The following is a 27,449-nucleotide window of genomic DNA, read 5'->3' on the forward strand; positions in this document are numbered from 1 at the left end:
CCCACCTTCAAAGGACAGACGCCAAGAGTGACCTTCCCAGCGGGGTGCACACAAGCAAGGGACCGAGGGGGACACTGCATCCCCCAAAAAATGAAGTCACGCACCAGCAGCACAGGGGAAATCCTACACAGCAAAAGATCGCCACCCAGATAAAGCGCTGAAAGCTATTCCCCGCTTCAGCTCTTTTGCAGCAGAGTCTGGGGATGGACGGACGGGCCGATGGGCCACAGCGTCCACACAGCAGCAGCTTCAGGCAGCACCCGAGGACTCAGAGAGAGGCTGACATGACCTTCTCTGTGCCGTCAGGTGGACACGTCCCAGCCAGCTTCTGCGCAGGCCCATCACTGTCACTTTGAATCATACTGCACAAAAGGCAAGACAAGGGTCCAATCCCAGGGTCCCCGTGCCAGCCCAGGAGTCACGCTGATGGGAGCATGGTCCCTGAGTGGGATGTGGGTAGGAAAACGTTGAAGTGTGGCTGAGTGCACGTGTCATCCTGTACGGGACACTGGCCACAGGAGATGGGCAACAAAGGGCAGTATGGCTGATGGACAAAATTTGAAAAAGGACAGGATATTGGCTACAGAATGGCAACATGTTAAATTTCCCGAATTTAATAAATAGACTACATTTAAGTAGAAGGACAGCCTTATCCCTGGAGAGAAGGCAGATGTGTTTAGTGGCTGAGGGGGCAACTTCTGCAACTTGGCTCAAATGGCTCAGCAGAGAGGAACAGGAACAATTCGGAGCAGGAGAGAGAGACAACACTAATGTGTCAGACGTAGACAACGGATGAGTCGAGCTGTGAAGTTTCAGGAGTTTATTTTCAACATTCTTGCAACTTTTCCACGTTTCAATTTTTAAAATAAAATGTCTTTTTTAAGTAGGATACAGAGGAAAATTGGAAAGGAACCCCGAATTCTGAGAAGGGCATAGAAGGCAGCAGAGGCGCGGTCCGCGGGGAGCAGCACCACGCAGCTCACCGTTTTGAGCAGCTCGGGATTAGCCACAAAGAAAACCTGGCAGCGAGGGCAGTGGCTGCTGACGCGGGCACAAATGACACAATGCGGCCACGGGAGAAAGGATTTCCGGTCACCCAGCGGGCGCGCTGGCTTCCCTGCCACCCCCTGCAATGTAGAGGACCACGTCCAGCTGAGGTCCAGTGAGCCCTCCCGGCGGGCGGGGCAGGGGGGGAGAAAGGCGCGTGTCCCAGCTCCAGGTGTGCGGAGAGAGGAGAGGCAGAGCCACACGCACATCAGCACCTCAAAGGCGGACACAGGGGGGACTTTGGGGAGAGGGTGGCAAGTCACTGGGGAGTCCCAGCCTAAAAGGGTCACCCTGCCTGGGGGCTCTGGCAGCACCCGCAGCCCAGAGATGGAGGTATTTTTTCTTTCTTCAGCGCTTCCTGAATTGCACGGCTGTCCCCTGACTGCATCCCCGAGCTGAGATGCCTTGAGCATCTTCCATCAGGAGAATGGAAGCACATGTGGAATCTTTCCAAAGCATCTCTGCGCCTACAGCCTGCTTTCCCTTGAGTGGCCCTTACCAGTCCCTAGGCGCTCCCTGGCACCAGCAAAGGAAGCCAGCTCCCTGCTCTCCAAGTTTGCAGAGACACACATTTATGAAACGCTTAGACAAAGAAAACTGATCTGTAGCTGGAGCATCAGAAGCAAATGGAGCTCAGCAAGGAGTCGATCATGGCTATCATAAAGTTTGCTGTATTTCATACTTCCAGACGCCAGCAGTTCCCCAAGTCACAGCACTGGAACTGGTTCCCAGTAAGACGTACAACAGCCACTTAATGAAAAACAATTCGTCCTGCAAGATGTTAGGGCAATACGCATTAGGGCAGGATTTTAAGATGTTCCGTAGAAAACAGTATCTATTAACCCTGCGTTAGACTTGCCACGCGGTCAGCACCTGGACGACAGATGCCAAAACAAGACGGAACAATGCAACTAAGTGTCCCAGAAAGCAGTTGTCACAAAGCTCACGCATCTGGTGCCAGGAGAAAAGTTCAACAGACTGCTACTGAGCGCCGGCCACGTGAGACACAGCAGCTGGCCGCGGTGACCACGGAGATGCCTGCGCGGCAGGGCGAGGGCAGGTGCTGGCTGCGCCCTCAGCCCAGGCACAGGCCCGGCCACACCGGCACAGAACGGGCAGGAGAATTACAAATGGCTCTCCAGTGCCTGCGACGGCCTTCGAGAGCCTAAAGGTCCAGGCTTAGGAGCCTGGACTTGACCCAGGATGCAGAAGACGACAGGGACTGTTCGGGTGGGAAGGGGGCAGTGTGGGATGTGCAGGGAAAGAACTGGCAGGACCAGGTCCCCTTGGAAGAAGGCGGCCGTCCTCACCAAGCCAAGTGAGCGCTTAATACGGAGTAACTGGCACGTGACCTCCCCTGAAGCTTTCAGCGTGGCGTGAGAGGGGAAAACGGTCTGAGGCTCACAAACTCAGTTAAATGTCGGCTGGGCATAAATGGCCAAGTGACGTAACCTCCCGGACTCCAGCACTCTTGTGGTGGAAGTGGGAATGGTCGCTTCCTGGTAAAACAGCTGTGACAGTTAAAAAAGACAACTTGCTGGAGACACCCCGGAACGTGGCCGACTCAGCAAGCCCCCCTTTGCCTGATCGTCCCTCGGAGGGTGGGTTAAACGGGGGGGGGGGGGGGGCTGCGTGAAGCAGCGGGAAACGCGAAGTGAGCTCGAGGTGGGGAAGCAGGGTGGCAGTCCGACAGCCCGGAGCGCAAGCCCACCGAGGGCACGGTGACACCTTCACAGACCTCAGCAGCTCACCTCCTGGGGGCCAGACGACCTGAGCCACTCAGAGAAGTTCTCCTAGGAAAGTGTAGTGCAGGACCTATTTCTGCAAAGGCAACGATGGCCAAAATTCTCAAATTTTTTTTAAGAAGAGCTTCAGAAAGTGAGCTCACATCCAGGAAAAACCCATTCCCTGACGTTAGAAAAATGAGGCTGTCCTGTCCCCCAGCGCTCAAAGCAAATGCTAAAAAAAAGTCTTACTTATGAGATAATTTAGTAATAAAGGAAACTGTAGAATAACTGAACTAAAAACCTTCTAAACCTCGGAGCACCTGTATTTCTCCTGTAGCGTAGGGGAGAACCTGCCATTACAGTACTTTGAACGATGCCGAGAGACTGGGGCCTATAGTTCCCAGGCCTCAACGGACACAGAATCTAGGAAATGAAGGACATTTGGAAAAAAGCAGTTAGTCGCCTTCTTTTACATTATTTTATGTATTTACGACAATCAACGTCAGAGCCAATTCAGAAAGCATGGCAATAAAGCTGGCTTCCGGGGCACAGCAGACACCCGGCTGCGTCTCTCCAAACCGAGTTCGCAAGGGCTGGACACATCTCCACGTCATATGGTGACATCCAAGGGGACAGAGGCACAAAGGGCAGCCCTGAGTCCTAGAGGTCCCAGCACGTCCCCATCAGCTTTGACAGGGGATGCCAACCTCCAGGGGCCTTTGGGGGAGCTCCCGAACTAACTGTACCAAACAGCTCATATTTTAGGGTCCAGAGCAAACAGAAAGAAAGGACCACTTGAGGCGGTTCCCAGGCTGGGCGGCAGGGCCCGGCCACCTCGCACACTTGGTGAAACACCAGTGGGAGACTGTCATTGCAAAGCCAGAAATCGTAACTGCTCTGGCCGCCAGAACGTCGTGGCCTGTTTCTGGGGGTGCCAGTGAACACAGACCTGCTGAAGGATAACTGCGTTTCTCCCCCGGCCCCACACGCAGCTGCGGGTTTACAATACCTGACCAGGTCAACCAGGTGTGGCCGCAGTTCACCTGGATGGCGAGAAAGACCGCGAACCTGCTACAGGCGTGGAGGAGATGGCCCAGGAGCTGAAACTGGTCCCCCTGCTCCACAGGACAGCACAAATAAAGAAGCAATAGAAGGCTTAACCTGCCAGGAACAGACTTCTGATCACCCTGCCACACTCGCAAAGAGCACATTAAGTTTTACTCTTTAAAAGCATTTTTAATTGGCAGCAATGCAATTTTCCTCTCAAAAGTCCCCTCGTCAGGGTCTCTACCCGTGGCTGCTGACCGCAACACTGGAAAGCCTACGAGCGATGCCGTCACAGCAGCAGCGAGCTCACGCAGCTCCCGCATCCTGGCTTCTAAACACCGCCAAGGGAGCCAGAGCTCTCAGCAGGAAGACGCAGAGCTGGGCGGGGCAGAACGAGAGCCTGGGACGCACATCCTGCTAAGCACGAGGGGAAAGCTGATGGAAGAGGAAGCGGCGCCTTTTCTGGAAAGGCCTCTCACAGCACGTACTGGACTTGAAGTTTCTGAAACAAAAACGCTCTCCAAACTCAGAGCGTTCACCACACACGTCTTTCTAAGCAACGCCGCCACTTGCGGAGCAACCCCTGGACCCGCCGAGTATGTGTGGCTGCTCCGATCGGCTGTGGCTGTGGCGTGTGCTGCAGGTCTGTGCCTCCCTGGGTTCCCACCTCCCTCCCACCCCACGGCAAGCTCCCCTGGCATGTCAGCAGCCCTTGGCAGCATGCACACAGACGATCGACCGTGGTGAAACTCTGCTGTTTCCACGTCTTATTCTGCAACTTCCAACTGGCTCCTGCGAGGGGTGGGGGGGTGTCTAGGACAGAGCAAGCTGGCAGTGCCCCCACCACTTTCAAAGTTTCATTTTGCCAAAGGTTTGTGATGAGATCTTCTTGTCTATTCTATGTTTGTAGGAAAAGACACAGACTGGGGTCTGCTGCCTTTCTCTCAATAATGTAGAAAGAGCCAGAACAGATACCGGCTTATTAATCCTCTATTATGATCTAAAATTATAGGGATCTCAGGTTAAAAACACTGTGATGGTAACTGTGTGTATCAGTCTGAAGGGATGCCCAGACAGCTGGTCCAGCATTATTCCTGGATTCGTCTGGGAGGGTGTCTACGGAAGAAATAAGCATTTGAATCAGCAAACTGAGGACGCAGATTATCCCACCAATGCAGGTGGGCCTCACCCAATCAGTGGAGTGTCTGAATGGAATAAAAGGGTAGAGGAAGGGCAAACTCACTCTCTCTGCCTGAGCCAAGACAGCAGTCCTCTCCTGCCCTTGGACCCTCCTGCATACATGGTTCTCCGGCTCCTGGACTCAGACCGGGACCCACAGCATCGCCTGCTGAATCTCCCACCTTCCAGTCACAGCCTTCCTGCTCCCCGGCTTTCAGACGGCACATCCTGGGGCCTCCCGGTCACGTGGCTGTGTGAGCTCTTTCCTAAAATCAACCTACGTTTACGTGACACGGGTCTCTGCATATACCCTCTCGCGTCTGTGTCCCTGGAGAGCCCTGACGAACACAAACACGGAAAACAGGGCACACTGAGTCCTGAACACTGTGTGTAGCTGCGGAACATCAATAAAAATATTCCACAATCCTTGCTTTAATTCTAAAACATCTTCACAAAGAACCTTCTTATCTCAAGAGGAACCAACCGCCTTTGCTTGTCTGCCCTTCAGGCCCCTCTGCGTTTAGGCCGGAGCGACGCAGAAGCAGGGCGCTGCCAGCGTGTGACCCTGAATTGTGAAACAGCTGAAGAGCGCCTAGCAAAACATCTGCGTGGCTGTTTTCTGTTGACCCAAGTATTGTGTTGTTCTCTTCCCAAGCCCTCACTCAGTGAATTACCACAGATGTTGACAAGCCCTCTCTCGGCCCCCGGGAGCACATCCTGGCCTTCGAGACGGGTCCTCGCTGTCCTGCCAAAGGCCCCTCCACGGCTCTGCTGAGGCATCCTCTCACCCTGAGCACGTGATCCAGGCTGTTCGGGAGGTTCTGAAATGTCTGAATGACGGTCAGCACAAGACAGCCCCAAATACCGTCGACAATACCTAATTAACTAATACAGTCATACTATGTTCCATTACATAACTAACGACAACATGCAACGGGTTAGCCACCAATTCTCAACGTCAGTAGTCACCATATTGGGTGCGCAAGTCTGCTCACTACAGGCAGAATAACATTCAGAAACATCTGGCCCCCCGAGGGTGTCCCAGGCCCGCAGAGCAGAGCAGACACAGGGCCCAGAGACCCGGCTCTCCTGTCGCCACGTGTGGCTCTGCTCCAAGCCCTGTGGGTGGTCCACACCGCACGGCTGACACGCCCTGGTGGCTGTGCTGCTGTCTTCGCCCGAGTCCTGCCACCACCTTCCAGGCACCCTGCACCTGCTGCAGCGTCACAACCCCAGTGTCCGCACGCTGCGTGATCCTGTCTGGGGCTCCCCCTCTGATCTCCCCTCCTTGTCTCTCTCTTCTTTATTAATATTTTCTGTTCCTCCTGGCAGCTTTCCCTTGTAACCTGGACCTCATTTTTATTCATGAATCCCTTGCTAAATGATGAAACTTGCCAGGTGTGAGCAGCTCAGTGTCTTTTACATGCAGCTTTTTTAAAGAACTGAATTTACTGCATATTAATCTGCTCAATGAACAAACGGAGGCCACAGTCTGTTCTCGGTTTGCTGCATGTTTACTCCATGCCTTGCTGTGAAACACACCCAAACTTTCAGACACAACAAAGATGCACACTTGCTGCCCCTTACCCAGCCATGGCCAACCACGGATTTCATCTAAAGGTCAAAAGTGAAATGCCTTTAGGAGGTCCCTCAAAATCTTAAAATAAAAGTCGCATTCCAAGCTTCATAATTCTCATGAATACATCACAGAATCACCATTATGCTATTGAAAATGAAGACAATTATGTGCTTGTATTACAAGGGAAAATATTCTAAAAATGAATTATATAGTAAAACCAAGAATCTTCAAGTTCTTGCTCACAAATAATGAGTTTGCTTTGGCTTATTATTTCACATGGCATGGTCCTTACACCTCACACCTCTGCAGACAGAGACCAGTCCCACCCCTGCATCTGCAGAACTGAATTTGGTGTGTTGGCTTTAAAAAAAAAAAAAAAAAAAGGTTGCCTCTAAAAATGCTCCTTCCAGTTACCCGAGGGAGTCTCTCCCATCCCCGTCCTGCTCTGGGAACTCGGAGTCACGTCGATAATATTTGAATATACATCTGGAGGTGAATCCCCTTCCTTTTTAAGATTTAAAGCTTTTCTGCATGGTCCTACTGTACAGCACAGGGAACTATATTCAATGTCTTATATTCCTTTAATGGAAAAGAATCTGGAAAAGTAACGATATATACAAATGTATGACTGAATCAGTTTGCTGCACACCTGAACCCAACACAACATGGTAAATAAACTATACTTTAAAAAATGTAAAAGATGCAAAGCTTTCCTCATATTCTTTTTCTAATAAATATACTTTATAAACTGTATCCAAAATACCTGGCTGAAGGGGTCTCCCTCTAATAGCCTCTCTTTCTTTCTCTCTCTGCCAAATATATTTAATTATCTATTTAGACTGCTATATTAAATCTTGTTTGCTTTAGGAATGACCCAGTTCTTTTGGATCAGTGAAAAAAGAAGGGCTTTTTCTCCCACCTCACCCATGTGTCTCGTTTTTTTAGCTACTTGGATGTAAAAACAACTCCACAGTTTCAAACTTTTCCAGTAAACAGAACATCCTTCAGCTAGGGACCTCGCCAGCACCTCTGACACCATCAAGAGGCCTGTGCGGCCGCCGACCCTGTAAGATGCTCCCTCCAGCCTCCTCCTGGGACAACAGCTGGGAGAGGCAACACTGCTACGTGATGACAGGGCTCAGGGGAGGGTCACCCCGTGTCCTACAGCTGGAGTTGCTATTTTTCAAAACAAAACGTGAGAAACAGACATGGTGAGCATTTTTCAATGTTCCAAAAAGTACTCTGTGCTCCTTGAAGCCCATTTTATGACGTGACTCCAAAATGTTTTATTAACATTAGTTAATCCTTTCTCCCCATGGGAATGACCAAAGGAAAAACCAGATTAGCGCTACGCTGAAAACAACTGGATTATTCAGAGATGGCGCTGAGGGATCACGGGAAAGAAAGTGCTTCCCTGCTGTGACGGTGAGAGTGCAGCTCCCCCCAAAAAAGCAGGAGGCCTAGGTGTCCGACACGTTGGTTCATAGAGAAATTCACTTTTATCAAAAATCTGTAACTTAAGTAGTCGAAAAGGCTAAGTCAAGATTTGGGAAAACCCAAAAAAACAGTGTTCTCCATCAGAGAGTGAAGCGCTGCACACGAAGGCTCGACTTCCTGGAACATCTGGTCACTCACAGCCAAAGCGTTTTGTAAAGTAACGGACTTCTCTTCTCTTCTCGTGTTACGGCATTTTGCCAGCCAGTCAGGAGTGTCCCTTCCCGCTCACGTGCCGGTAGCCGACTTCAGTCCCTCCGTCTCCCCCGCCCCCGTCATACAGGCACCAGTGCATCTGTGGTCCCTTCTTCCCTCTTCAGGTGTTAGCGCCTTCCTCCCCACGCCCTCAAAGCTGCTCCCCCGAGTGTCCTCGACACTGTCCGCACAGCCGCCCCACCCCGCCACATCCCCCGTGCTCTTTTCCAAGAGACAATGTGCAAAGCCAGCAGGCAGACCATGGCAAGTAGGCTCCATCTCGAATGTCAGTTCCCGCCAGTCAGGGGCAGCTGCTGGGGGTTATCAGTTGGGGAGAACTCGGAGGCCTGGCCCAGGTCCCCAAGAAGTGCCGTGACATCACCGCAGGTCCCCCTCGCACTGGGCAAGGTTTCTCCGGGCGGCGCAGACGCCCTAAGGGTGCGCACCTGACCTCAGGAGCCAGGTGTGTACACCAGCCGAAAGCAGGGTGCACAGTGTCTGCTGCGCGGGGGCGTCCGCGCAGGCTTCCGGGCTCCTTGGCAAGGCCCTGACAAGCCTTCTGCAGAAAACTCCCTCCAGGCGTGTGATCGGTGCTGTGAAGCTCACAGCTGCGTGGCTTCTGGAGCTCAGTATTCTTCTCTCTTGAAAATCAGGACATTGTCCACCTCCAGTCTCCCTGCACCTCCCCCAACTCAAACACCAAAGGTGGTCCTGATCACTCCTGGGCGCCCGCCGGGACGCGGCGGTGTCACTCACCTCCAGGCACAGACATGCCTTAAAGCACCCCGTGCATGTGCTGTACAGCGGATTACGTCTCCCGGGACGCAGCACCCCAGCCTCACCACCCTCCCACCCTCACAACGCGTCACACACAGAGGCACCCACTGAGCATGTGCCTGCAACGCTGGGCGAGCGAGGGTGACAGGCCTGTGCGCTGCACCGGCGTGAAGGGGCCCAGGAACGAAGGAGGCCTGCCTCCGAGTAGACAGAGAGGCAACAGGAGGAGGGAAAGGCTGGATACGGGGATGACCAACAGAGCAGGAGGGGTGAGCAGCGAGGCTGACGCTGGCGCGGAGGCCGCAGGGGCACACGCAGGGTGAGGTGACCTCGGGCCGCGGGGGAGGTAACTGTCCGCTTTACTTGAGGGCGGTGTTTACACCTGACAGCTGCTGGGAGGAGCCGGCAGGCAGGCTAGGGGGTCTCGGAGAGCAAAGAAGACAAGACAGCGCCTGAAGGGCTGAAGACAAGGGGCATTACGTCCCGGGCCCCCACAGCAGGGCCGCTCTGGGGATGCGGATGGTAGACATGGCAGTTTGGGGCCGAGGCAATGAGGGGAGTAGGGGGCGGGAGCCAGCAGTGGGTCATCCCAGGACATCCATCCTGGGCGAGGCAAGAGGGAGGGAGGGACAGTCCCCAGGGCTGTGGCAACAAGACAGAAAGGCGGTCACAGCCAGCTGGCTGGGATAGACAGCAGATGCCCACAGGGACAGGGACGTCTCAGTCCCCCGACGGCCAGGCCGGCAGCCTGGCGACCCGGCTAGGGCAGGGCACGGAGGCTGGCTGAGGCTCTGCCTCCAGACCCCGAACGTTAACTGGCCTCAGCTATGGCCCTCGGGACCTGCCGGCCTCTCCATGTTCCAGGAGGACACACAGGCCGCAGCAGACTAGGGACGGAGTAGGGACAGCTGGAGCCCAGCCTGGCCAGGGGCCAGACCAGCGGTCCTCTCTCGAATGTTCACTTTTTCCAGGCCCACGTGGTGCAGAGTGCGTATGGCTTCCTGCTGTGCCTCAGCCCCTGGCCCCTGACCTCCCCGCCTCGACAGAGCTCGGCTTCCGGGAAGAACCCCACTTTGCATTCCCCATTAAACTTCTACATTACAGGGTTCAAAGCTCTCCTTCGAAACAAGTTTGGAAACCACTCAAAACTCCAGAAAATCCAGGAGTGGCATTTGGAAAACTCAAGGCTGAGGGTGGGGAAAGGCTGAAGGGTGTTGATCTCGCTTCTTTCCTCCCCCCAGAGGCCGCCCACCTAGGGAGAGGATGGCGGACATGCACCTCCCCCCGCGATGTAAGCAGGGGTTTCAAGGCCAAGGACGGGGCAAGGGGCTTACAGAGGTGCTCTTTTTCCGACTAGACGTACAGGGAAAGAATGGCCTCATTTGTTTTCATCCCACCTTTCAACAATAGTAACTGAATCCTCCAGGCTTCCGGACATCTCAGCTGCGGGCCAGACAGCACGTGGTCCCACCCCAGAGCCCACGGCCAGCACGCTGGGTACCGAGTCCAAACTGTCAGGTGCAGCTGCAGATCTGAATATGCTCCCGCTCCACGTCTACAAGGTCCTGTTAATACCTTATCTGCGTGAAGGTCTGGATTTCCCCTCCCAGCGAGAAAGCGCCCTGGAGCCAAGGCTCCGTTTTTACCAAATGAACCCGGAACAAATGAAATGTACATTTGGGTCCTTGATGAACTCTTGGAACTTTTCTCCAGAGGCTAGACGACTGGCAACCGGGACAGAAAGCTCACGCTGCCACTGTGTCCCGAATGAAGTCAGGGTGTCCTTGGGAGCCGGCATCAAGGTGACCTCGCACCGGAGCGCCTGGCTGGAGTTCAAGGATGTGACCTCGAAAATCAAACACACCTCCCTATCAGGGGGCTTCCAAGCTGTTTACAAGGAGGAAAAGCAGGCAGAGCTCCACGCAGCTGCTGCTCAGAGAAGAGCTTCCTTTAAGGACTAATGCAGAAGCTGCAGCACCTGCAGCGCAGGAAATGCAAACTGTTCCCAGAGGCGGGGAAGAGCTGCGGGGGACACAGGGAGCCGGCTGCAGCCCTGAACCAAAGAGACCTGCACCCCGTGAGCTGTGATGACGGTGACACAGGATGACGTGTCTAAGAGAGAGGCCTGTTAGCATGTAGGGAGGAGTGCCTGGTTTACGAGATTAGCAAATTTTTATCTCTTGCCACCAAAATCTGTTTAAAGATGATCTAATCACAAGGTAGAGCATCTGACGAAACTGTTCCCAATTCACTGTGTCAGTTTGTATTACGCAGTGTGTGTGTCTCCTCCGCACAGACAAAAATTAAAAATAGCAAAAATGTGAGTAAGTCTGACGTAGTTTGAAAGAAAATAATGATGGATCTAAATCCATAATTGCACGGAGACTACACATGGCCATCCTAACGTGGCAGCTCCTTCTCGGTGGAAAATTCAAGCAGCAAAGGGGCAGGACACTCACGCAATGCCACGGGGTCGACTCATCACAGACAACCTCTTTCCCAAATCTTCCAACAACTGGTTCTACCCATGAGTGGGCAGGGCCGGCAGGTGCCAGGAGAGTGACTGTCAACACTGCTTCCACAGGCTCAGGGAAGACAGGTCGGTTTTCAGGCCCCCAGGAGGCACTAAGAGAGGGGCTGGTCCTGAACAGAGGTGGGCAGAGTGAGGGGCTGGCGGGGCAGAAGCCGCTGCACCGGCAGACTTTCCCAACAGACCAGCTCTTTCCTCTCTCTTCTTTTTAACTGAAGTACAGTCAGTTACAATGTGTCAGTTTCTGGTGTACAGCATAATGTCCAAGTCATGCATACATATACATATATTTGTTTCCATATTCTTTTTCATTAAAGGTCATTATATTGAAAATGAAAGCCCAGTTAAAGGCCTGCTAGAGCTCATCTCCTCCGCCACGCAGGATGGGTGGACACACCTCACTTGTGCACACGTGGGCACACCACAAACTCAAACCCAGGAACTGCCCAGCTCCCCAGAGAGAACCCACCCGTGTGGCTGAAGTTCTGTCATGAAAACGTCATTGCACTATTTCAATTTTATATCCAAGACATAATTGCTTTGATGCTTTACCCTGTGAATCAGTACATCTAATGACCCACAACATGCTTCTATTACACCAGAGTTTTCCTTAAAAGGAAACAGCCCATAACATTCTCCACGGGCTCCTCGGCCTCCTGGCTCCTTCTGCTCCTGGGACTCCAGCGGCACTCCCAAGCTGCGCCCGCCCCCCTCCTGCAGGGTCACTTCCTGACAGCAGCAGAGGCGGCTGCCCCGCCTGCGGTTTCCTTTCTGTGGGTCCGTGCCCCCCTCCCCACCCTGTGGCTTCCTCTCCCAACATCACCTCCAGCTCATCACCCCTCCGCACCGTCAAACCCCTCTCCCCTGCTCCACCGCACCCAACCCCCACCCCGCACTTTTCCTTCATCCCTTCAGCTCCACGCTGCCCACGACCTCAGGGACTTTTCTGGTCTCCATCAGGTCAGGTCAGTGAACAACAGCGGGGGTCACCGGGTGGTGGCAGAAGCTGCTGGTAGTCAGGCTTCCCCAGGAGCAGGTCTCTGGGCTCTCGGACGACACAGAAGTGGGTGACTCAGGGGCCATCTCAGCCCAGGGCGCGTACCCGGGGAAGTCAGTGGCCCTGCTTGCCTTCCTCCTGGGACAGTGGCTAACCCCGACCTGTCCAAGAGTCCTGGTGGCGTCCCCCTCCAGACCTTACAGTTACGTCTCTGAGCATAACTTTAGGAAAAGCTTCACTGACTCCAAGCAGGTTCCAGTAGCTAAAATCCACTTGTCTCTTGGACTAGCTCCACATTTTACATCCCATTCTTCCACATTTTTTATTTTATCTTTTAAATCCTTCAGCATCTCTCAGCACCAAAGAATGTGCTTTGTTGCTCAAGATTAAGTGGGGAGCTCTAACCATGTAATCTCCTGGTAACCCGGCTGCCCAGACACCTTATCTTCCAGATCAGGGCCTTACGGGGAAGTGAATAGGAACACTATTAATAATTAATGATCACACGAGGCCACCAGCATTGACTTCTCCACCCCCGATTCTTGGCCTCAGGTCGCTGATGGGAAAAGCTAGGCTTCATGGGTCTCTGGATCCCCCACCCCCAAAGCAGGCACCTAGAGATGAGGGTCTTCAGGAAGGGCGGTACTTCCTGTGTCCCAAAGGGCGCCCACCACCCCACTTCCTGAGCACATGCTCCTTCGTGCTTGCTCAGAAATCTTTCTCCCATGGACCAGACGGCTTCAGTGGTTCTCTGTCCTCCCCACTTCTGAACCAGGTTCTTGGTGTTACTGCCAGTCTCTACACCTGAACAAATTCTAGGTTCATCTGCACACTTCAATGGCTCTGCCGTGGCCTTGGCAATCAACTAGCCCATCCACAGGCATGTGCTGGGCACCCGATCTCCAGAAGGATGCTGTTGCTGTCCTGGACCCTAAGCAGCACAGAGAAACAGAGACACAGCTGAGAAGACAGGGTTTGCACACATGCAAAGGCAATTAGTGGGGCCAGGAAATAAGAGGCAGATGCCAAACATCTAATCAGGACAATATGATTAAAAGTTGCCAGAGTTGTCCTTCTTGACCGAAGTTCCCATTGGCCTTAGAAGTGCCTGCTTCCTGCCTGCTTCTAAGAGCCAACTCTTGGAGACATTGTCAAATTTAGTGCTATTCTTATCCACTGCCAGATTCAAGGCCTTTTTCCTTGATAAATCTTTTTCAACAGATCTTACTATAAAAACCTGCTAGCAAATCCCTCTAGACCAATAGCCTATGGCATTTATCTCTTCGATGGTCTGAAATATACTCCAGGCATTGCCTCCTTAAAAACGCACCATGCACAGACTCCTTAAATATGCATATGATTTCAACGTGTTCATGGCCCCACAACCCCCAGTTAAAGGGGCCAGTTTGTGGCCTAGAGTACTTGAAAGTTGAATTTATTTTTTAATTTGATTATATTTTCCCACCTGTATTGAGATATAACTGATGTATAACACTGTAGAAGTTTAAAGTATACAGTGTGTTGGTTTGACACAAGCACACATCACAAATAATTACTACATTATAATTTCTTTTCTCCCTTTGGGTGTAAAGTTCTTCGTTGTGTCTCGGTTCAAGATGGTCAGTTGTATGATTCGGCTCTACCTGCTCGTTTTTGGCTTCTCGATCTGCTAGCGGCTGAGAAGAGCATGTTCATTTCCCCACCCGCAGCTTTGCTGCATCTCTTTCCACCCAAAGCACTCACAGCGCTGGCTTTACAGTCTCGAGACAGTATTACTAAGGACACATACACTCACGATCCTTGTATCTTCCTGATCTACTGTTCTTTTACGGTTTGTAACTTCCTTCTTTGTCCTCTGGGATTTTCTCTTTATTTTTTAATTTTTTTTAATTGAAGTATAGCCAGTTAACTACATTGTGCTAGTTTCCGGTAGACGTTACCAGACTGTAATTTCTTGAGTCCAGTCTAACCTGGGGGTGAGGATCGCAGGCCTCCTCCATGCAGTTTCCTCAGGCAAGGCCTGCTGCGGCCGAGCCACCTGCGCGGCTCTGCATACGGGAGAGAGACAGGAGCTCAGGGGTGATTTCTGGCAGGTAGGAAGGTAGGACCAGCAAGCCATCAAAGACAGACGTCCCCATGCAGAGGGTTAGGGGAAACACAGCTGTGCAGCGATGCTACCAGCACGTGAGCTGGCCCCTGGGTAAACTCACTCAGTAGCTAAAGAGGACGTGCCCACTCACGGTAGACTTTGCAACTGCGGGAGAAGACACTGTTGATTGCCACGAGAAGCCTCACTAGACCTCTTCCCCAGAGCTTCTCCTCAGAGTACTTTCCAGCACTCTGCTTCCACTGGTCACAAATGCTGGACTCCCCCAAGGCTGCCTCGCACGAAGGCTTCATCCAGCTCAGGACACACACACTGGGCCAACCCATCAGACGCAGAGCACACCCTGCCTTTCTGTCGCGCTCACCTCACCAGCCCACAGTGGGGGCCGGCCCACCTGTGCAAATGGGCCAAGACCCAGACTCTAGAGAAATAAGACCGAGAGTATTAAAAGGGCAGCATCTAAAGAAACACCTGCCTCGCACGTCCTCGGGCTGCAAGGCTGACGGCTTTCACGTGTCACGGCTCTGACTCTGGGAAAAGTGGATGAAACGCCGCACAAGCTAGTGGTTAGGGCATCGACCCGCCAAGTTTTTGATAATGACAAACTCAACCGAATCATTTCGGCTTTCAAGTCAGTACTGCGGTCTCTCAGATTACACAGCTGCACACCATCCAGGACGAGGATCAGCTGCACTCAAGTTTGGAGTTGTTTCTAGTAGTCGTTGTCCTTCATCTGTCATCCCGACTTGAGGTCGTCAGAGATTCTGCTCTGAGATGACAACTACGGCTCAGATGTGGTGTCTGCATAGACTGGACACGTCAGCTGAACTTACCTCCTCTCGGCTCGCTGACGCTGTAAGAAGCCAATTGCCAGGCCAGGAATTAAGCTTATTAAGGATCATTTCTAGGATTATTTCCCCTCAGAAGACTCTGCACCATCACACATTTCATTAGGGGTTTTTACATTCTCTCTTTCCCCCACGTTCACAGCTTTTCGCGGGTGCAAGCCAGCACAGGCCAATCGTCGAGGACGCCGGCCAGCACATTTCACCCAGAACTTTGACCTATGTTTTCTTTTTAAAGCCACTCAATATTTTCCCAGAAATGTCTTCATGTTTCTGATTCATTTGTCCCTAACTCACAAATTAGATGGGTTTTTCCCCGGAAACCTGGAAAACCTTGGTCCTCGGAACAGGACTTGAATTTTGCCAAACCACATAACTTAGAGAAAAAGGCTCAAGCATGTGACCAGGACGCCTCCAGGTTCTAGCAAGTTCTGGGCCAGAGGACACCCCCTCTGCCTTCGTTGGGGCCATTACGCTGTCTGTCCCATCAGAGTTGCCACCAACCGTGGGGTGGCATGCTCCCATGTCCTTTGGCACTGGAGGTCCTCGGGGTGTGGCCCGTTGGTCTCAAGCCTCTTTACACAGGGCTGACTCGGCCATAAAGCAGTGCAATTCGAAGGCAAAGGACAGTCGTGTTGCGTCACTGCTGCTGGGACACATACCCTCGTCAGAACGCCTGCAAGTCCTGAACCCGGCAGAAGCACATTTGCTTTCTGAAGTCTCCATCCTTACATCTGGCATTGCCACATCGGACGCCTTTGTCCACCCTAAATCTGAGCTGTTCTCCCACAGCCAGCTTTGTGTAATTCCCAGGGCAGAGAGGAGAGCCCAGCTAACTCATTCCCTACCCAAGAGAGATTTCAAAATTTCCAATTTCTAAATAAATGGAACAACCCTCAATGTCTGCTCGCTTCATGAATTTACTTCAGAGATACAAAGTAAGCAACATTTCCTACAGAAGGATTCAGTTCTCTTCCTTATGCTGATAGCTCTTTTTTTTTTAATTGGAGTCTAGTCAGTTTACAAAGTTGTGTCAATCTCTGGTGCACAGCACCAGGTTTCAGTCACACATACACAGGCATATATTCCTTCTCATGCTCTTTTTCATCACAGGTTACTACAAGATATTGAAAATAGTTCCCTGTTCTGGACAGTAGAAACTCGTTGAGCAGAATTTCTGAGGCTGAGCCATTCCTAAAATCTTTTAAAATAATTTCTAGGTCAGCATGGTGGAAGGCCAGAGCTGCCTGTGCTACTTCCATACACAGCCTCCGAGGGTGGCGGTACGGGCCCGCTTTGTTCCACGGCTGGGCACACAGTGGGTGGACAGTAAACACTAACTACATGAGTGAATGTATGAATGAACGAACGGACGCCTTTACTTATTTGGGTATAGACAACATATGGATGGAGTGCACAGAGCTAAGGCCCGCGCACGTGCGTGTACAGGTACGTGTATGTATATTCACACATGCCTGCTTATGAAGGCTTTCATACACAAAAGCCCTAACATCCTGTCAATGATCACTTTGTAAAAATGTGCAACTGAGCCTCGTTTCTTCAAGACGTGCAGAGATGTACTAGGCTGTCCTGTTCTTGGGCTTCTTAATGGAGAAGCATCCTCTGTCAGTCACAGGTTTGGACTTCCTCTTGCTCTGTCCCATGCTGTGGCTTTCTGACCTCGCCCTAAGGTGAATTCTAAAATGGCTCTCACAGCAAACGTTTATATGGCTGGGAGCCCCACCTCTGGGGCCCCTTAGACGACTTCCATCCCAGGAGACATGGGTCCAGATGCAGCCCCTCCAGCAGAGAATGAAATGCAGCAACAAGTCCTGTTGGGCTATACTCTTTCCACGTGAGTCACTCGCAGGAAGAAACTGATGGGAGACAGTCCTCTTCCACGCAGCTACAAAACACCGACTGTCAGAGCGTCTCCCAGTCAGAGCGTCTCCCAGTCAGAGCATCTCACAAGACCTGACGCGGCGCTAACGCAGCCACTTCCCACAGGAAATCGCACGATGCTTTCATTTCAACTTGCCTATGTGGGTTTTATGGTTGTCACGCTTCAAAGCCCAGTTTTCTGTCTAGGAATACTTTAAGGATAGACTCATACCCCAAAAAAATTATGCAATGAAAGCATTGAACTAATTTGAGTGTGAATATCATTATAATCCTAAAATGCAGGACTTATCCAAGAACTTGCTCTCATTTTAAGGAATGAAGTAGAGGTAAAAGAAAGATATTTTTCGGTCTGTGTAGTTTCGGTTACAGATGAAGATCAATAATACAGTAATGAAATCAGCTACGAGCTAACATTTCTTGGATTCTTTTGGGGGGTAACTAGGTTTATTTATTTAATTTTTTTTTAAATGGAGGGACTGGGGATTGAACCCAGGACCTCAGGCATGCCAAGCACACTCTCGAGCCCTCGAGCTATACCCTCCCCTCCTTCACTCAGATTCTTGATGTGACAGTCCCTCATGTACGTGCTTCACATGTATTATCACGTGTAACATCTTCCCAACAATCCTGTAAAGAATTGGTATTATTACTGCTATTATACAGATAAGAAAACTGAGGCACAGAGAGGCTGAATAGGTTGCCTGAGGTCAAACAGCTAGTTGCTAGCGAATCAAGAATTCAAATGCAAACAAGGTCTTACTGCACAGCACAGGGAACTATATGTAATTTCTTGTAATAACATATAATGGAAAAGAATCTGAAAGGAAAAGATACATGTGTATGTACATGTAGAACTGACTGCTTTGCTGTGCGCCTGAAACTAACATTGTAAATCAACTAATGTCAATAAAACATAAAATCAAAAAACAATGAATAAAACAAGAGTGAAAAGAAACAACAAACAAAAAAAGAGAGTTCCAACCCATGAGGCTGGGTTCGAGTCTACGGCTGCGTAATGCTCTTCCTAGAGTTTCGGACCCTCAGGAAAAACCCTGGGGACAGAAGGAGAACAGTGAAAGCTTTAATTTGTTTAGTGTAACATCTATTACGAAATTAATAAAACTGCTCTGACTGCCCCTTGGGCATGTATCAGAATACAAAGCCCGAGAACACTTGCAACTGCTTGCACATTTTCTGACCCAGAGCAACTGCCCAACTGCATGCAACTTCAAATTGTTCTGACCGCCAGGAGAAAGATGCCCAGCTAAGAATCTATCACCCTGTGCTCTGTGCTTAAGTGAATTCTTAGCCTTGCTTGCTTCATTTTCACTGATGTGGGAAAGAAAAGTGGGATTTTGGTTACACATGTGGCTTCCAGCCTAAAACAATGCCTACAGTTATGTATATTTTAAATGAATGATTGAGTCTGGAGAAAGATGCACGTATCTCTGTAACATATGAACGGAGGGTAACCTCCATGAAAGCAGAGAAAACATCCAAGGTCAAGAAGATACAATAAAAATGATTAATTAGAGAAAGTTTTTAAAAGCTTGAAAAGCCTGAATTCCAGAATAAAAGAATACAAGTTTATTACCTTCAAGTATTTAGGAAAACAAATTTTAATTACTGCTGAGGCAGCCAATCGCTATTTGTTCAGTTGCTTTAGCAAACTGATCAGAAGCGTCTGTTGCGCGCGTCACGGTGCGCACCAGTGTTTGTGGGAGGCAAGGTGCGAATGAAGGACGAACTGAGGAGACTGCTCGCCTCATGTAATAAAGTGTGTCACCCCCAGCTTATCAGCTACTGGGACTCATTCTGGACCAGGTCTGGGCATTGATCTGAACTACATCGACCCGGGGCTGAAAGACCCACAGTGCTTTTTCCCAACACGAACCCATCTTCCCACTTTGGCAAGTTCACCATAATTTTACAGGCCATTTCCTGACCAAAAATTATGAGTTATCTTAAACCACTAACCCCAAGTGGTCTTTAACCTCCAGGGAATGGATTTGGCCACAATAAGATACAAAAGAGAATGTCCTCGTTCAGGGGCCCAAGAGGCCAAGGCACGGGGACGGTGGCTGAGGGCAGGCCCTGCGGGAAGCTGAAGTCACGTGATGGGGGTCCAGCCCCACAACCTGGAGTGGGCCTGGCTCCAACAGCCTCTAAGCAAGACATGAAGGGGAGAACGGAGCCAGAAAGATGGAAAAACTCTGCCATACAGTGGATGCCCATGAGAAAACCTGTGTCCCATGTCCCGAGGGGGAAAGGAGAACCACAGGGTCTCCTCTGGGCTCAGCTGCCCCCCATCCCCGTCGGCCACGCCCGCCCCAAATGGAGTCACCAGCTTCCCGACCCTCGACACGCGTGCGTCCCACCATAACCCCCAAGTGGCACCACTGGGCCAGAGCCGGGACTGCAGGCAGTAACAGCCAACACAGAAGAGAGAAAATCAGAACTGGGACATGACTTAAACACAATGGTTCCACTTCTGTCTCATCCGGGCGAAGCGCTGCCCCAGAGCAGCATGGATCCAGCTCACATCCGTCAAGGGGCTGTCCCTGCAGAGTGTCCCAAATGGACCAGACCTGAGGTCTCTGGGCCCATGGCAAAAGCATCACCTGCTGGAAATGCAATTCTCAGGCGCACCCGCCCCCCAGTCAGAGACTCCGGGAGTGGGGCCGGGCGTCCGTGCCCCCAGCCCTCCAGGCGGCTCCAGACTTGCTGACCTAGGGCTTCCATGACTTCTCCAGCCCCACGACGCCCTGATGCCATGATGCTTAGCGATTTGCTCCTCGGAATTAGGGGATTTCACAAGCACGAAGCCAGCACTGTGTAAGTGCTTTACAAACATTAGCTCATTTCATCCATCCTCACACTTGTCCTCTAAGCGAATGCTACTGCTGTCCCCATGTTACAGATGACAAAATGTGGGCCGAGAGCGAGAGGGAATGAGCGCACGGCCACACAGCTGTAAGAGGCACAGCTGGGATTCAAACGAGCACCGGGTCCCAGCGTCACCCAGGTGGGCCGAGTGTGCTACGGGGCCGTCCTCCTCTCTGGATGCGCCTGCAACACGGCCCTGTCCTTCCAGGAGCTGTGTGTAACTCACCTGCCCCTCTAACGCGAGCTGCTTAGAGAAACGGGCATTTCGTTAGCCTGGCTGATTGCAGAGTCCTTGGAATTAAGCTGAGCCCTTACACTGTATACGATGATTTGTATCTGTTTAAGATACAAAGTTAGATCAAATATTTTCCAAACGGACACTACAAAAACTGGGCCAGACTGTAACCATGTGGCCTTCCCCCCCCAGTAAAATCTGCGCCGGATCGGCGACGACGGCCACAGCACCAGCACCGCGTGGCGCAAGCTCTCGTGCAGAAACAGCCTGGCCCCAGCAGACAAGCTTCATGCAACTCGGTCATACCTGTTCCACTAAAATTTCACTTTAGTCTTCAAAAACTGTGAAAATGCAACTTGAAAATTAAAGCTAATCAGGAAAAGGAGTTGCTTGTATTTAAAAAAATGGCATTTTATATGTACGTATGGGCATGACTGGGACATTACGCTGTACGCCAGAAATGGGCACGTTGTAATTGACTGTACCTCAATTTAAAAAAATAAATTAAAAAATTTAAATTAAAAATGACATTTTAAAGCTTATGCTCTTGGATGACTTGGAAATAAATGCTCTTGTGCCCAAGAATAAGTCACTGGCTGAATAAAAGGGTAACTGTGGAGTTTAGAATAAACTTTGACTGCTTTCTCACATTACAAAAATAATACGCTTACTTTAAAAAAAGACGTAGCAGCCAAACCTGCCGCTGATTATAATACACGTGAATATTAATTCTTTAACAGAAATGAAGGAAAAACACCACAACAGTTATCGGTGGGCCCGCTGGTAACGTTCTGAAGCAGGAGACCAGCACTGACTGCCTAGCACCCTAAAAATGGCCCGCATGGCAAATGCTGGGTGCCAGGGGTGCTTCTCCTTCTGCACTGAAGACCCAGGCTGCCGTCCACTCTCCGAACCTCCTTCACGTCTACGTGTCTGAGTGGGCAGCTGGGAAAAGTTTGTGCGAACAGCTTCGGAAACGTTGAGTTACAAGAAAACCCAGAGTTTTGTTCTTCAAAAAGGAATATGCTTTCTCTAAAGCAGAAACTCAATTAAAAAATTTTTAACAATTTCACAATTGAGTGTCAAATACAGGAATACTGCCTCCACACGTTCCGCTGAGCTGGACAGCGGTTACAGAATCCGCTCAGCTCTGGGTGAGTGACTAGACCAATGGTTTCCCCAGTTGCCGGGAAACCTGGAGAAGTGGGAGCAGTGCCACTGACATCACACTGGCTTCTTCCAGGTCCCAGGCAACATGTCTTGCTGTGATCTCCGTAAGAAAGAAATGCCCACAGCTCAGGAAGACGTCTGTAAGACGGGAACAAGCGAGAGTAACTCCAAAACTCCGCACCGACTCCTGACGCCACGAGCAGCACGAGACGAGGAGGCTGGATCTCCCTCCTGCACGGGCCACAGGTACCGACAGCAGGCGCGGGGCTCCCCCCTCCGCGTCTGATTCGGATGCTCGGCATTTGTCTTTGACTTTACCAGACACCGAGCAAGCTTTAGAGCCCAGGTGACAGATAATGTTCCTATAGTGTGCGGATCACACACCAAACCTAGCAAAGCAGGAATATTACTAAAGCACGGAATAAACTATTTACACAAAGAGTTCAGCACTGTGTATATTACCCAGTTGTGTTTAGTCTAGGGTGGAATTTCTACTTCAAATTCCAAATTGAGAGGAAACACCTTCGTTTGGCATTACTTTCCTTTGTGTCCCTAAAACCACCACTGGGGTCAGGAAGGCAACATGATTTACGTCAGACAGCCCTCAGCCCCGCGGCCCCTCTCCCGGGGCCTGAGTGAGACAGCCAGGAACACTGGGCCAGCGGCAGGGAACCCACCACCAGGCCCTCCCCCAAAACGGTGCGGGCACTTTTGAAAGAAGCTCTGCCCCCCAGCACCTCAAAATTGTCAAAGGTGTCAAACCAACATCCAGAAGACAGTGCATCCCGGCCCTGCAGTGGTGATAACAACTAACATTTCTTGAGATCTTACTGGCCTCACGTGCACAAGCTTGCTGAGCAACGTGGAGAATTCCACGGACACTGTGGTGTCCTCCTTTGATGGATCAGGGACCCAAGGCTCAAAGAAATGACACGGCTCCGTGGAACACAGAGACAAGTCCTTCGTGACAATTATCCAAGCTGCATGTTGGGAGCAATAAACAGTAAAACCACATAAATCCAGTCAAATTAAAGCAACAGCAAGACACCACGACACACCCACTGGAGTGGCCAAAATCCAGCTGACAACAGCAAATGCTGGCCAGGACGTGGAGCGGCAGGAACTCTTCCACTGCTGGTGGGAATTCAAAATGGCACAGCCACTGTGGAAGAGTTGGGTGGTTTCTCATAAAACTAGGCGTCATCCTACCATGTGGCCCAGCAGCTGGGCATGGCGGTGTCTGCCCAAAAGAGCTGAAAACTTACGTCCCACACCAAAACCTGCACACAGACATTTACAGAAGCTTTATTCAAAACTGCCAAAACTTGGAAGCAACCAAGATGTCTTTTGATAGGTGAGTAGATAAACAAACTGGTCCAGCCAGACAATGGAATATTATTCAGGGCTAAAAAGAAATGAGCTATCAAGTCATGAAAAGACACGGAGGAAATTTCAATGCATATGAGTAAGTGAAAGAAGCCAATCTGAAACATCTGCATAATGTATGATTCCAACTATATGAAAAGGCAAAACTTTGGAGACAGTAAAAAGATCAGCGGTTGCCAGGGTTTGGGGAGAGAAGGGGGTGAGTAGGTGGAGCACAGAGGACCTTCAGGGCAGTGAGAATACTGGGTATACTGTGTCACCACACAGTGGCCCAGACACACAGAATGCACAGCACTGAGAGTGAGCCCAAAGGTGAACGGGGGACTTTGGGTGGTGACGATGCATCAGAGCAGGTCCATCAGCCGTGACAAATGTACCATCTGGGGGAATGCTGACAGTGGGGGAGGCGTGCTTGTGCGGACGGAGGGGGTATGTGGGAAATCTCTGTACCTTCCACTCAGTTTTTCTTTGAACCTAAAACTGCTCCAAAAAATAAAGTCTTTATTCAAAACAAAGAGACAGAAACCACCCAGCCAAGGAGATGGGGACCTTTGGTCAGATACTAGTTAGCCATTGTCAGATCCTGAGCAGAGGGATCACGTGGTCCTCAGTGGCATCACTGAAGACGGAAAGCCTCAGGTTAATGAGAGGAACCGGCCGGAGAGAAGACGGGGCTGAACGGACGGGCAGGAGCCAGGAGGCACTGGGCGTGTTTGCGATCAAAGCAGCACAGCCAAGGTGAGATATTCCCCGGGAACGTGAGGATGTCAGACTGAGGTTCGACAGAAAGGTTTGCAGTCACTTTCATGGAACGATAACAGATCCTGGGAGTGGAGAGGGTAGAGAGGAAAGAGAAGCCAGCAGGAGCCCACTCCCATGACGCACCCACAGAGGGCCTGGAAGGGGAAGAACTGAGAAGCAGAGAAACAGAAATGACCTGGGTAGATGGATGTCACAGGACTAAGACCGGGCGAGCAATGGAGGGAAACACAGGATGGAACCAGCTCCCTGTGTGTCAGGCTATAAAACACGAACCCAGGCTCTCTGGCGGAGTGCTGAACTCCTCAGAAGGAACTGACAATGGAAACGCGCTCTGGTTTACATCCCCTCCCATTGTGTGCACATGAATGGTAGGAATATGTCTTCTGTATTGTTCTAGAGCTGACATTTTTTAGTGGTTGTGTAATAACAGCAGGAAGAACAATACCCTGATGACATTGTTTTAGGCTTTCGATCGTGGCTCTCGCTCACACCCGCCCAAGAACTCAAATACCCAATCTGCCTGAGAGACCCCTTAATGAGGCTAATCCTTTCCCAGCTTCTGGAACAATTGTTCAGCAAACATCGCAGACTTTACCAAAACAAGTGCTGTAAATTATTCACTTGCTGATGTCCTCTCCATTTCTGAAAGGATTTATTTCAGAGCGTCACTGGTGGGTCCAACCTGTCTGCAAAATCTTTACCAGCTCTTCACTAGATAACTCCTTGTTAAGTTATAGCCGTCCCCCCAGGTTCCGAGAAATCTGCAGACAGCCTTGTTAATGAATAATGCAGGGTTTTGTGACTTCCCTCATGTCCTTGCCCAAGTGAGGGTAGGTTTCTGGGCCAGCTCCGAAAGGCGCTCGGGCCTGGAGGCAGTCATCCGTGCTGCGACTCTGCAGACAGCCCAGTCCGCCCACAGCCTCAGGAGAGGGGCTCTGGCAGGACGGGCTGCCCTCCCCACTGCGCCCCTAGACTGTGCCCCCCCCCGCCTCCACACCCCTCCCCTCCGGGCGGAATGGTCAGCTGTCACCACTGTTAATAACAGGATCTCAGAGGAGGGAAACTTAAGGTCATCTTTAAATGCAAAGGCAGTTTGATTTGTGAAAGGACCAAGGAAGAATTATCAAACCTCCTGAGGATGATGCACACGGCAATGAATATAAAAACAATACACTGCGTTTCTGGTTCCTCTTCCTTCCTCAGACTCAGAGGTGGTATGTCCTCCCGGAAGTTTCCTGAGGTCCCCACACCTGGGCTAGGTGCTCCTGTGGCCCGTGGTTTGCCTTGACTGTAGCATTTACCAGCCTGAGGCGCCCTTCCTGTTTCTTTCCCAGTCTTTCTCAGGAGACTGCAACCTTCCTGGGGGACATGGGGTGGGTCCTACTCACTGGTGTGGGGCAAGAGGGGAAGGGCGTGGCGTGAAGAAATGCTCAGGGTGCATGTGCGGAAGGAAGGCAGGCTGGATCCCAGGAAAGGGGGGCAGACCTGCCAGGGAAACTGAGGCAGAGGGTTACTAAGCCCTCCAAAATCACCTGCTTAATAAAAGCAGGCACAACATTTAGGGTCCTCTGGCCCCTGAGCCGCACGTGTTCTGTGTGTGAGTGACTACAGCATTCATTCAAACACTGATAATTCTCTGAGTGTGCACTCTTACACACACACAGGTTATGCACACTGTTTCCTCTGGTCGGTACTAGAGGTGCCTCCCCTCATTCTGATCCAGTCCCATATACAGAAAGCATGATGATCTGGGTAACACCTTCACCAATCTGACTCCTGAGATGCTGGGTTCATGCTGCTGTCACGGGGACTAAATCCAAAATTAGCCTTCTCACTTAAATGGCATTTCCAGCAGAACATTTCCTCACTTCATTTGAGTTCTAGGTCCTTCAGTCCCAGAATAGTGACTGATGGTCTGGAGATGCCAATATCCTGGGCAGGCAGCACCATGTTTTGGGGAAAGCTCACACTTCTGATCCTGAGGAATCATTTGTCAAGAAGCATCACACAGACCAGCTGGAGGGGGTAATTTGGAGGCTATGGAAGGAAGCATTCATTCAGCTCAGTATGACTGCATGACTGAGAAGAGAGAGTACTCAATCATGACACTATGGGCAGATTTTTGTCTCAGGTCTGCACCCTATTCCTCCTTTCTTATCTAAGAAAGAAAAGTTGGAGAGGGCTGTTAGGGGTGGGGGAAAAAAATCTCCGACTTGAAAAATCCATCTGCTAGTAAATGAATAGTATGACCATAGCAGATATGGTTAAATATAAAATCAAACAAACAAAATCAAATCAAACAGCCTTTCATGTGAATAATGATAATAATAATTTTTAAAAGTGCAGTTTGTGCCCAGCACATAGTAGGTGACATTTGGGTGTACAAATGCAAGTAACACAGTTGCACATACTCCAGAAAAAGCAGATAATCCTAGAACCATTTCACTGGCTTCTGAATTAGGATTTGATTGATTTACAGCATCTTATCATCCAAAATGTATTTTTTTAATATTTTGCTTGGATCAATATTGAAATTATTTCAACTTTTTCTTATACCTAACAGCTGATTTTGAAAGGAGGGAAGCAGGAAAAAAAGTGTTATTGATGGCATGAAAAGTGAGACAAATTATTAAATTAGCCAGATACTACTTTTAAATGGATTTTCTTGTACAGCCATAAGTCATGTGCATACTTCTAAACTGTCGCTCTTGATAATAACTGTGAAGTCGGTTGGTGATCAGAGGGTGTCCACACACCAGACTTCTTAAGACTGTCTGAGACTTGAGGGATGGAGCAGAGGCAAGGCAGGAATGCACTTGCGCTTGTGAGAACAATTAAAGGGAAGTAAAATGATCCCAAACTCAACAGTAATGAGTTTGATTTTCCACTCACCGAGTGGCCCATTCTTTAAAGCCCTGGCTACCTGAAAGGCTGGCTCTTACAAATTAGCTTTGCTTTGCTAATATCATCAATCAGAAAATCTAAGCCCAAACAGAGCTGCTTAGTTCCAGACAGAGAACTTGCTCACATTTCCTTGCCATCTGGTTAGCAATCCCTCCTTGGAAGTGTTAAACCTTTCGGACAGTATTTCTAGACCCAAATAAAGTGTTCTAGAGCTGCCTCTTTTTGAAAGTATTTTGTCATCATGGCCTGAGAGGGTTTAAATAACTGATGAGGGTGCTTGGCTAGACTCCGGGCTGGGAGACAAGATGTGAAGTTAACTGCTGGTGTCATCACCAGGCCGGCCCTTCCAGGCCCAATGACAGAGCTGCCAGCAAAGAGCCAAATTCTCAACTACAAGTCATTTGTGCATGTTCTACAAGGCAAATAACAGTTAATAACTGGTATACAGTGAGGTGGAGTCAGAGTTCTGGAGAGGAGAGATCCGCCCCCAAGGAAAAAAAAAAAAACTAAGAGCAAAATTAGGATTTGAAACAGCAAAAGAGTAAGTGGGAAATGCAGCAAGTAGTAAAATCATTCTTAAATATTTGGAGGGGACCCAAAAGCAAACTGTGTTTAAAAGCCACACCTTCCCAGGGTTTTGTCTACATCTGTGACACAGGGGAACAACTGAGGTCTTTATT

The 27,449-nt window shown here is 50.4% G+C and overlaps 1 protein-coding gene across 1 annotated transcript in view; it reads right to left on the minus strand.

The window, feature by feature from the left end:
- COL4A1 (collagen type IV alpha 1 chain) overlaps nucleotides 1–27,449 on the minus strand; it is a 129,169-nt gene that overhangs the window by 100,651 nt on the left and 1,069 nt on the right. The window lies entirely within an intron of this gene.

Source organism: Vicugna pacos, chromosome 14 (assembly GCF_048564905.1).
Source record: "Vicugna pacos chromosome 14, VicPac4, whole genome shotgun sequence".
In the NCBI taxonomy this organism is placed as follows: Eukaryota; Metazoa; Chordata; class Mammalia; order Artiodactyla; family Camelidae; genus Vicugna; species Vicugna pacos.